This window comes from Cadophora gregata (genome assembly GCF_030347475.1).
Source record: "Cadophora gregata isolate MNR1 chromosome Unknown scaffold_3, whole genome shotgun sequence".
Taxonomy (NCBI): Eukaryota; Fungi; Ascomycota; class Leotiomycetes; order Helotiales; family Ploettnerulaceae; genus Cadophora; species Cadophora gregata.
In genome coordinates, this window is record NW_026695926.1 from 188,226 (window position 1) to 198,603 (window position 10,378).

The window sequence follows — 10,378 nt, forward strand, 5'->3', positions numbered from 1 at the left end:
ATATAAAAGTTTATATTTATAATTAATATCTTTTTTTAATTTATTCTTATAATCTAGATTAAGAATAAGATCTAGTAAAGAGTTAATAGTTATTTTTAAGAAAATACTAATAAACTTTTTATATTAGTAAAAGAGCTTTTTCTTTAAGATATCTTTATATAATTCCTTAAGTTTAAAAGAGCTTTATAACTTAGCTTTCTAAGCTACTTAGTTAATTAACTTATTAATTTTATTTAGTATTACTATAAAGAACTCTAATCTAAGAAGCTATAAGATATAGTAGAATATAATAGTATTAATATTAATAATATCTATCTTTAAAAGAGTCTTTTCTTTTTTTATAAAGTACTAATAAAATAATATTATATTCTTTAAAACTACTATAAGAGATTTATATAAAGTAAAGTTATATAGCTTCTTTTTTATCTACTTAATTAAATCTTATACTTAGCTATTATAAGTTAAAGTAAAAAGCTCTTAGATAGTGTTTTAATTTTCCTAGTATTATTAGTTCTATTCTTTTTCTAACTAATAGTATTTCTTCTAAGCTTCTCGCTTTATTATATAGTACTTTTAAGAAGAAAAGGAGAAGTACTAAGGTTTAGCAGATAATATATTTATAAAGGCAGATTCTTCTATGTCCTCTATAGCTTAGACTATTACTTAGTGAAAAGAGAGTCTCTTAGTATTCTCTGTATTTATAGCTACTTATTATTAGAATATATCTTATTAATTAGTTACTTATATCTACGATAAGTCTAATAGTTATAAGGTATCTTATAAAAGCTAAATTAAATAAGAGAAAACTATAAGGATATCCTTATTATATAGCTAAATAAGATAATAGTTCTTAATATTTAACTAAACGTTAAAGTAAGCTATCTAAGTTTATTCTAAAATAATCTTATAATTCCTAAGATCTAAGAGAATAAATAAGATTTTCTTTTATATATATTAGTTAATTAAGATATTTAAGAGGATTATATAAGAGGTAATATTATTAGCTTATCTATTATAGCCTTATACTTATATAAAGTTAAGTAAAAGAGTAAGTTTTATATTAAATTTCCTTATAAGGTCTTTAGTAAAGTAAGTATTAATAAAAGGAAAACCGCTTACTTTAAAGTTAGAAAGTATAAGTAATATAATTCTAATACTATTATAAAAGAATATATAAGAGATAATAAAACTTTTATTATTTATTAACTAATATATATTAATCTCCTTAAGATTAAGTATCTACTTTAAGAAAAAGTCTTCTCTTAAAGTTCCGAGTTTTCTAGCTTTAAAAGTATTTCCTCTAAGTTATTTATTTTCTTATTAAAGAAAGACTAGTATTAAAATACTTCTTTAATACTTTAACTTTTATAACTATTATCATATAAGGCTCTAAGTAATTCTTAATAATATAGCTTATTTTCTTATAGTTATAATATATAATTACCTTAGAAAAAGAAAAGATTACCTTTAAAGTAGCTATTACTAAAGTTAAAATAGTAAGGATAAAGATACTATTAGAGAGCAGAAAATTAACTAAGTCTCTTCTTAAGAAAGTAAAAGTTAAAAAGCGAATTACTAGTATAAAAGCTTAAGTAGTTATTATAATCTACTAATATTATTCTTAAGTTTAGTATACTTCTTTATTTAGGAAATCTATTATAAAGATAATATCTTAGAAACTTCTATTAGAAGTAAACTTATAAATTACTTAATCCTTAAGAGCTAAGTATAAAAAGTTATAAAAATAAGTAGTAAAGCTTCTAATAAATAAGATATAAGTATCTTAGATAAGTTTTAAGAACTTTAGATAATACTTAGTAAATAACTTACTTATTATTATTTAAAGCTTATTTAAAGCTATCTTAGTATCTTATTACTTGAAAGTATTATTATAGATACTACTAAAGTAGCTAAGTATTTCTTTAGTATTTATAAAAGAGTCTATAGTACTAACTTTAAAGCAAGAGAGTAGATAATTCTAAGTGTTACTCTTAGTATAGTTATATACTATAGCTTATTAAGCTTTCTTAATCGAGTAGTAGTTAGTATTAATATCTAGCTTACTAGTTATAAAAGCGGACTAAGTATACTATTTTAAGTTATTAGAAGTACTAAAGAACTTATTAATATATTACTTAAGAGAAAGTCTCTTATAGTATCTTTAGTAAATAAAAATAAGCTTTATTAGTACTTAAGAAGTATTATTTCAGTTATCTCTAGATAATCTACTATTATTAGAGTTATTATTATTCCTTAAGTTAGAAGCTTACTATTAAGAGCTTAATAGCTTTAGCTTCTTTAACTAAGAAATTAAGTTCTTAAGTATCTTTATTATCTTTTAGAGGTTCTTATTTTATTTATCTTAGCGCTTAGCTAGTTTCTAAAGTTCCTTAGAGCTTTTTATAGCTTTGATTACTAGCGTAAGAGCTAGGCGTTCTTCTTAAGAGTAATCCTATTAATCTTAGGGATTATCTTTAGTAGGAGATATAATATTACTATAAGAGATTAAGAGAATAATATTACTCTTCTCTTTTCTATTATATTTATAAGATATAATATAAGAAGAAGAAGAGATTAAAAGCAGATTTCTTTCTCTTAGTATTAAAGAGATAATAAGATTAACTATAAGAAGAATATTATATTATAATTTATCTTCTCTTTAGAAAGAATTAAGACTACTTATAAGGAAGTATAAGTATAAAAGTAAAAAGTAAAAGATAGTACTTCAGTTATAAATATAACTTAATTATACTTATAAAGTACTTAAAGAAATAATAGAATCTAAAAAGTAAAGTAGGAAAAAAAGAGCTAAAAATACGACTTAATTATACTTAGAAAGTACTTAAGGAATTTAGCTAAAGTAGATATTAGGACTTTTATAAGTAAAGTTAATCTTTTCTAATATAATAATATAATAATATAATAGATATTTATTAATAGCTATAATATAAAGTAGAAAAAATAATAAGAGAAAGAAGTTCCTAAGGAGCCTTAAGAATAAGTAAGAAAGATATAGCTACTAGTAAACTAAGCTAGTCCTAGGTTTACTATATAACTTTAGCTTTATAGCCTTATAATATTAGCCTTACTTATATAACTTACCTATTATAAACATTATCAGTCTATTATAATTAGTTTTAAGAGTTTTTATTAATAAGAGATATCATATTATTATAAAAAATTAAAAAAATTATATTATTTCTCTTTTTTATATTATATTTATAAAGTATAATATAAGTAGAAAAAAAGTTTAAAAGAGATTATAAAAGTAAGTTTTTTTTTCCTTTAGTATTAAAAAGGTAATAAAAGTAACTATAAAAATAGAACTATATTATAGTTTATCTTCTTTTTTAAAAGAATTAAGATTACTTATAATAAAGTAGTAAAAGTAAAAGTATAAAAGTAAAAAGTAAAAAAAGTACTTTAATTATAAATATAATTTAATTATATTTAAAAGTACTTAAAAAAATAAAGTATAAAAAGTATAAAAAAAAGAGAGCTAAAAATATAACTTAATTATACTTAAAAAATACTTAAGGAATTTAACTAAAGTAGATATTAAAACTTTTATAAAGTAAAGTTAGTTTTTTTTTATATAATAATATAATAAATATTTATTAGTAATTATAATATAAAGTAAAAAAGATAATAAGAGGAGAAGGTTTTTAAAAAGTCTTAAAAATAAGTAAAAGAGATATAACTACTAGTAAACTAAGTTAGTTTTAAGTTTACTATATAACTCTAGCCTTATAGCTTTATAATATTAGTTTTATTTATATAACTAGCCTATTATAATTAGTTTATTATATTATTATATCTTTATATCAGTTTATTTAGTAATTAATATAAAAGAGCTAGCCTTATAAGAGAGATTTTCTAATATATATTATATTCTATATATTCTTCTAAGGGGCAAAAGGAAGGTTCTTTATATATATACAAGATATAGTCTATTTATAATCACGTGACTTAGAACGTGATAGCTATTATATTAATACTAGTAGTATTTTACTCTTAAGAGTATACTCTTAAGCTAAGTATAATATAATAACTATACTAGAAAAATAATAAGAAAATATCGCTTGTATCTACTTACTCTAGATCCTCTGATTTCTATATAAATCCGTGTATCTAATTGCCTTAGATTTAACTTATATCTAAATCGTTAAAAGCTCTAGAATCCTTACTCTCTGATTAGCTCGCCTTATACTTATATATTAATAAATCCTTACTCTTTAATTAGTTAGTTGTAATAGTCCGGTATTTACTCGCTATAAATACAGAAGGCTATAGTTAATCTCTGATAATTAAGAAGTAAGTATATTATATAAATAAGAAGATAGTGTAAAAGGAGTGAGGTAGTGCTGTTAAAGTATATAGTAGGCAGGGATATAGAGGACTACTAACTAAACAAGTAGTAAGAGTAGGAGAGAGAAGATAATATATTTGTTACGCGCTATTACGCTTATCTATATAATCTTATAAAATAAGCTAACTATCTTCCGACCTAGAACTATACTACCCTACTATATACGTCCCCCTCTAATTAAGCAGTTACTCCTTAACTATATCCCCTGATATATTATATAAACAAAAGAAATATATAGATACTTCTTTTAACTATCTACCTTTATTATATCGCCTATACCTGCTACTAAACACTCCTCGGTCTTTTCTATAAATAATAAGCTCTCCTTTAACGCGATCTCTATTACTTCCTTACTTAGCTAGTTAACGTTAGCCTTTACTTCTCTTATTAGAACGCTTATAGCGTTTAATACCTTCTTCAGGTAGTAAAAGGACTTCTCTTTAAATGCCTCTTTCTTTATTTTCCTTACTATCTTAAAAGCCTTTATAGCTATAACTAGTGCCTTAGCTCTTTACTTATTAATAAAGCTATAAGCTACTACTTGATCCCCTCTTAATAGAACGTTTCTTTAAGCTATTACTACTAGTGAACTCTATTATTATTATATAACTAGAGTATTAGATAGAGCACCTAACTCTAAAAGCTTAACTATAGTAGTAAACTAAAAGGAAATAGCTCTGTACTAATTTATAAGGCTTAATAAGGTAGCTAAGGGTATAGTAAAATCTTAATAAGACTCAGCTAGATCTCTCTAAGTTCCTCCTTTTATAACTTCTAAGGTTTCTTTATTATCCTGAATTATAATAAACTATAGTAAGATAGTCTAATGAACCTTCGTTATAAGCCTAGTTAATTTATACGAGATCTTTAGTAGTGTAATCTGTATATCTTTAGGGCTATAAGGAGTCCTAACCTAATTCACTCTTAAGACCTCTGTATCCTCTTAAGTAAATATTTAGTCTATAATTCAGTAAATATAGTAGTTAGTATCCTATCCTCGCTTATAAATACGCGCCTACTACTCGCCTAGCTTATATTATATCCTCGGATAGTAAAAAGTGTAATTATCCTTATTCTCTTAATCTAGTAAGATACTACCTTAAATTATAGTAGCCTCTTGATTAGTAGTAAGTATATTATTAATATTTAAATCGATATAATAGAAAAAGGTTCTATCTCTTAGTATAATATATTTAATATAGTAGAAGTAACTGATTAGTCTCCACTTCTTATCAGGACAAAGAGTCATATATAATATATAGTAAGTAAGGTCTTAGTATATAAGCTACTAGGTTATTAAAAAAAATATATTCCGTAGCTATCCGATATTCTTACGCCTATTAATCTCTTGTAAGTAGTGTTAGTATATATCTAATTTATTATAGATTTACTTCCTAAGAGGGGAACTAAACTACTATTTAAAGAGAAAGCGAATAACTTATTCGTTCTCTTCCTACTATAGTAAGATTATTAGATCCTAGCTATCTAAAATTAGCTTCTAATTATAATTAAATAATTTAAGCCCCTTCTTCTTATAAAATTTATAAGGTCCGAGCTTAACTAATAAGCGAGAAGGGCGATTAGCTATATAAAACTAAATATAAGTCTCTAGGTCCGTTTTTAGCTTTCCGATTTTTAACCTCTTATTATATATAATATATAGTCTCTTAATAGCTAAACCTTTTAAGAGTCGCTTTATATAGAGACTTATATGTCCTGCTATTAATCGTAAGTAACTATAGTAAACTCGCTGAAATCTTAGTATCTTACTTAAGAGCTTTATTATTACTATAATTAGTAGAACTTTCTTTCCTTTTATTATAGTTTTCTAGCTAGTAGTTATATCTTTCTTATAGCTATACTTCTACTTATCTCTGCTCTCTTTATTAACCTCTTACTTTTTCTATTTCTCTAGTTCCTTTTTAACTAAGTTAACCTCTTTCTTATTAATCTTAGCCTCTTTTTTATATATAAACTTAAACTCTTTTATAGCTTTACTTATTTTCTCCTAGCGCCGGGACTAATATAGTTAAAGAGCTAAAGCTACTATAATACTTGTAATAATTTCTCTTACTAAGTAGGCTAAATTATTAATATTACTAAAGCTCTCTTCTTTCTTACTTGCAGCTATAAGCGTATCTTTTAATTCCTTTATAAATACTCCTTCTTCTATAAAGCCTCTTGTACTAACTTATATTCTAATACTTCTTTATTTCTTCTTTACTAACTTCCTCGCCTTCTCTTCTCTTACCTTTATACTTATTATATAAGTTATATCTATTATAGTAACTTCTTTTACCTTAGATATCCCTTAATAAAGTAGCCTTAAGACTTATCTCTAGACTTCTAAGTTAACTTATAATCTAGCTTTCTTAATAGATATCTTTATAAAGGCTTATTAGTAGTAACTTATAAATTCTTCTAACCTAGTTACTAGTTAAGCTAGTACTTCCAGGTTTATTTAGTTCTTTACTATACTTTTATAAGCTTTACCTTATTTATTTCTCTTCTTTATATTATTAATAATTATAACTTAAACTTTTATCTAAGATTAGTGAAACTTATCCTCTAATATATAGATCCGGAATACTTCCGACTTTTTTATATACTTATATACTTACTTAATAAGTTCCCTAGCTTTATTATAATACGCTATTATAATCTTTAAGACTCTTAACTAAGTATTATACTAGTCTTATAGTAGGATTTTATCTAAGTATATAATTACCTTATTAAAATTAGTAAAAGCTAGTAATTTATCTTCTGTAAGTACTTTAACTAAGCTTATACTTATATCTCCTCTATTATCTATAGTAAACTATTATATCTATATAATAACTTAGTTATTATAGTATAAAACATAGGGAAGTTATTATTTTTAAAGAAAGTTAAAAGTTTCGAATTAAAAAAAATCCCTAGTATTTTAAATCCTCTTTTAAAGGCTTTTATACCTTACTTAATAGCTTATAACCTACTATTCCTTTAATTATATTATCGCGCTACTTACTAGTAACTAATATATAATAAATAACTAATAACTTCTCTGCTCTTTTTACTTTTCCCTTTTAAAATTTACTTTTTTATTCGCTATCTTACGCTTTTTCCTACTAAATTTACCTTTTTTATAGCCTTGCTATTACTATTTACTTAATATAAAAACCCCTTACGCTTTTATTTTCTTAAATTTTCCTTTTTCTTTTAATAACTATTTTTCTATAGTTACCTCTCTTTCTTATACTATTATTACTATTCTTGCTTTTTACTACTTTCCTTATACTTTTTATACTCTTAATCTATACTTCTATCGCTTTTATTATAATAGTATTACTCTTAAAGAATATCTCTACTTAATATATCTTAAAGTACTCTTTATATAGCTTAACTTTTAGTATAGTTTATATCTAAGATATTACTATAGCTATTTAAGTTAACTAAACTATATGTTTATCTAATTACGTAGTTAGTCTCTTAGTTCTTACCTTTAATAAGTAGCTTCTTACTAAGATAGAAGTCTTTAATAAATAGAGAATTAACTTCTTTCCTTACTTTTATATATACTTTAGTTAAAAGTCTATAAGTTACGCTTTTCTTAGACTAGATAACTTTATTATAAAGTTTAATAATATACCTCTTTATAGTAGTATTACTATAGGATCTAATATAGATACTTCAGACTTAACTTTTATTTTTATAAAAGAGTATAATAATTATAAGTAGTAGTGTAATAAGCACTTGTTTAGTAGTAGTAACTCTTTTAATAACTATAAGAAAAAGGAATTATAGAAGTATATTAAGTTTAAGGCCCTAACTAACTTACTTATAAAGACTCCTAGCTTATCTTCTAAAGGCTCTTTTACTCTTAGTTCTATCTGCGTTAAGAAGGCTATTAAGAAGGAGATCCTCTCTATAAAGAAGTTAAAGAGCACTAATAAATATATAAATAACGCCTTAGATTAGGATAATTCTAATAAAAGTAATACTTTTATTATTAAACGTAAATCTATATTTATTATCGCTACCTTTACTTTTATAACCTCTAAGAAGCTTATATTTAAAGTTAACTAGTCTTTTAAAGCTACTCTTACTCCGGAGAAAGCTATTAATAGTAATAAGGATACTAAGGTCTATACTAATATTAATAATATTAAGAACAAGGATAATAGTAACTACTCTAAGAAGAAGAAGAAGAAGAGATCTATAAAGCGTTAGGCCCTTAAGACTACTTCCGGAACTACTACTAGATTACGCTAAGCTCGCCCCTATCGTAAGACTATTATAACTACTCTTACTTTTATTACTAGCTACTCCTTAAAGATTAAGTTACTTCTTAATAAGTACCTTTAGTAATACCTCTATAATAAAAGTACTTCCGACCTAGCTAATACTTAGTCTTTCCCTATTACTTATTAGATATACTTTAATCTTAAGTATATTAGTTATATTAATAACGCTCTCGCCTAAGATATTAATAGTAAGTATTACTACTTAACCTATCTTAATAGATATATTCGTTAATTTACTACTAAAGTTATTCTTACTAAGCGCGGCGCACTAGATAACTCTTCTTTAGCTTATCTGACTACTATAAGTAAGTACTTTCCTCTCTTAGCTAGTTATAGTACTAATAATAATAGTAATAGTAAAAGTAGTAAATAAATAGATATTAATAATAATAAAATAGCTAAGGATACTACTCCCCTAGTCTAATAGGTCCCCTTTACTACTATATTTATTATCTATATAGATTTATTCAGTTATATACTTAGCGTTTAGAGTAATTATTTCCTTTGATTTCTTCGTATAATAACTACTCTAAGTACTACTTGTAATACTACTTATTTCCTTCCTTTCTTATTCGATACTAATATTATTATAAGTGATTAATAGATAGGATTTAATAATATTTAACTTTACTTATTCCTTTACCTAATAAGTAAATATAACCTATTTACCTTACTAAAATTTCCTAGCCCCCTTAAGAATTCTAGTTGCTTTATTTCCCTCGCTAGATAGGCTAAATTATCCTATAGCCTAGTTACCTAATTATAATAGCTATATACTTACCCCCCGGAATTACTACTTACTTTTCTTTTAGTTCTTAGAGGTCAGCCTTAGCTTAGGCTCACTTTCTTATTACTAGTGCTATACTTAAGACGTTACTTCCTAAGTTACTCTCTATCTCGCTAAGTGCTATATCTTCCCTTTTATTATAACCCTTAGTTATAGACTTATTAAGATCTCTACTAACTTCTACTAGTTCCTAGATAGAGTCTTTTTTATAAAAGACATTAAGTTAGTTTCCCGAGAATATACTACTAAGTCAAGTGTTATAGAGTTTTAAGAGTATATATATCCCTTTTTCCGCGATAGCTATATTAACTTAGTATAAGCTAAGCTATTAGTAGCTAAGCTTTAGTTTAGAAGATATATCGACTTCTTATTTAGTATTATATAGTAAAATAATATTACTAACTTTAATTTCTACTTACTAAATCCGCTAACTAGTATTAAACTTATCCTTACTTATTACTTATATCTTATACTACTTTATAGTTACTTTCTCTAAATCTTTATCTCTAATTTAAATCTGCCTTATATAAAGAGCTAGAGTCTCTGCCTTTATCTGAGTATTCTCTTAATTTATAACTCTCTATATAGAGACTCTTATTTCTACTAGTAGAACTACTTCTAACTTATATTATATTTAAAATAGTAAGTGCTTAGTTATACTTTTAACTATATAGTAGTCTGCTAAAAGTACTATATATAGATTTCCTACTTAATCGCTTATCTCTTTATCTATTATCTTTACTAAAGTATCTATAATAAGTTTATATTCTTACTTTACTATTTTATTCGCTAAGGTATAATAAGCTAATACTACTACTTTTCAGATCTTATATTTCTAAGTAAGCTCCTTTACTTACTTCTTATTTTCTAGCTCTTTATTTATAACTAGTTTTCTAAAGATTTTATAGTAATATATTATATCTTCTTAAAGGAAATCTG